The sequence below is a fragment of the Triticum aestivum genome, chromosome 2A (assembly GCF_018294505.1).
Source record: "Triticum aestivum cultivar Chinese Spring chromosome 2A, IWGSC CS RefSeq v2.1, whole genome shotgun sequence".
Classification (NCBI taxonomy): domain Eukaryota; kingdom Viridiplantae; phylum Streptophyta; class Magnoliopsida; order Poales; family Poaceae; genus Triticum; species Triticum aestivum.
In genome coordinates, this window is record NC_057797.1 from 634,912,377 (window position 1) to 634,914,636 (window position 2,260).

Sequence of the window (2,260 nt, forward strand, 5' to 3'; positions counted from 1 at the left end):
GATCTGAACATTCAGGCCACAATAAAGAAAAATTACATTGAGAAATATGTTAGGAAGCATTCCACATCAAAAATTCCATTTTTATCATTTACGTACTCGAGGACGAGCAGGAATTAAGCTTGGGGATCCTTGATACGTCTCCAACTCATCTATAATTTTTTATTGCTCCATGCTATTATATTATCTATTTTGGATGTTAATGGGCTTATTTTACACTTTTATATTATTTTTGGGACTAACCTATTAACCGGAGGCCCAGCCAAGATTGCTGCTTTTTTGCCTATTTTAGAGTTTCGCCGAAAAGGAATATCAAACGGAGTCCAAATGGAATGAAACCTTCGGGAGTGTTATTTTTGGAACAAACGTGATCCAGGGGACTTGGAGTGGACGTCAAGAAACAATCAAGGAGGCCACGAGGCAGGGGGGCGTGCCTAACCCCCTGGGCGCGCCCTCCACCCTCATGGGCCCCTCATTGCTCCACCTACCTACTTCTTCCTCCTATATATACCCATATACCCCGCAAACATCCGGGAGCACCACGAAACCCTATTTCCACTGCCGCAACCTTATGTAACCAAGAGCTCCCATCTTGGGGCCTTTTCCGGAGCTCCGCCGGAGGAGGCATTGATCATGGAGGGCATGTACATCAACTCCATGGCCTCTCCGATGATGTGTGAGTAGTTTATTTCAGACTTCGGGTCCATAGCTAGTAGCTAGATGGCTTCTTCTCTCTCTTTGGATCTCAATACAAAGTTCTCCTCGATTCTCTTGGAGATCTATTCGATGTAATCTTTATGATCCAGATTATCTATGAACAATATTTGACTCTTCTCTGAGTTCTTTTATGTATGATTGGTTTATCTTTGCAAGTCTCTTCGAATTATCAACTTGGTTTGGCCTACTAGATTGATCTTTCTTGCAGTGGGAGAAGTGCTTAGCTTTGGGTTCAATCTTGCGATGCTCGATCCCAGTGACAGAAAGAGAAACGACACGTATTGTATTATTGCCATCGAGGATAAAAAGATGGGGTTTACATCATATTGCATGAGTTTATCCCTCTACATCATGTCATCTTGCTTAAGGCGTTACTCTGTTTTTATGAACTTAATACTCTAGATGCATGCTGGATAGCGGTCGATGTGTGGAGTAATAGTAGTAGATGAAGAATCATTTCTTTCTACTTGTCATGGATGTGTGCCTATATACATGATCATACCTAGATATTCTCATAATTATTCGCTTTTCTATCAATTGCTCGACAGTAATTTGTTCACCCACCGTAATACTTATGCTATCTTGAGAGAAGCCACTACTGAAATCTATGCCCCCCGGGTCTATTCTCCATCATATAAGTTTCCAATCTATTTTATTTTGCAATCTTTACTTTCATTCTATATCATAAAAATACCAAAAATACTTATCTTATTATTATCATCTCTATCAGATCTCACTCTTGCAAGTGGCCATGAAGGGATTGACAACCCCTCTATCATGTTGGTTGCGAGGTTCTTATTTGTGTGTGTAGGTACAAGGTGACTCGCGCGTGGTCTCCTACTAGATTGATACCTTGGTTCTCAAAAACTGAGGGAAATACTTGCGCTGCTTTACTGAACCACCCTTTACTCTTCAAGGGAAAACCAACGCGGTGCTCAAGAGGTAGCACACACCGCTGCCTTAGCAGCAGAAGTACAGAGCGGCCTTTTCAAGCAGACCCTTAATTCGGTGGCCGATCTCCCGGACACTGTCAAGAGAGTCCGGACTATTCTGCAGCAGGACAGCTCGGCTCATAAAGGGCTCGACTCGCAATTCGGCCTCCATCCCAGCCCCGATCAAGCGGCGGCATCCGTACCACGCGTACATAACTAAGCACTCAAAATACCATGGGCATAGATGGAGGCATAACTAGCTTGTGATCCACAATACGGCTCGACCGCCCCCGGACACACAGACTTTCACTGTTTCCTTTTTTCTCCTTTTCAGGTTTCTTTTTCACAGGCCTTCCCTGATGGCTTGACCATCGGTTCTTTTCAAAGAAAAAATACACCAAGACGACAAGAAGCATGGACGTACTGGGGAATTTTTAGGTGGTTTCTTTAACGATCCCTTTACCTATTTTTCAGGACCTGCACGCAGCTCTCCCTTGGTTAAGGCATATTAACTAGCCTTCTTCTTATTGCACTACTTGTATAAATGCACTTTAACGCACTAATGAAATTATAATGGAAACAGTTTGCGGCCCAAATTTTACAGCTTTAGCTTA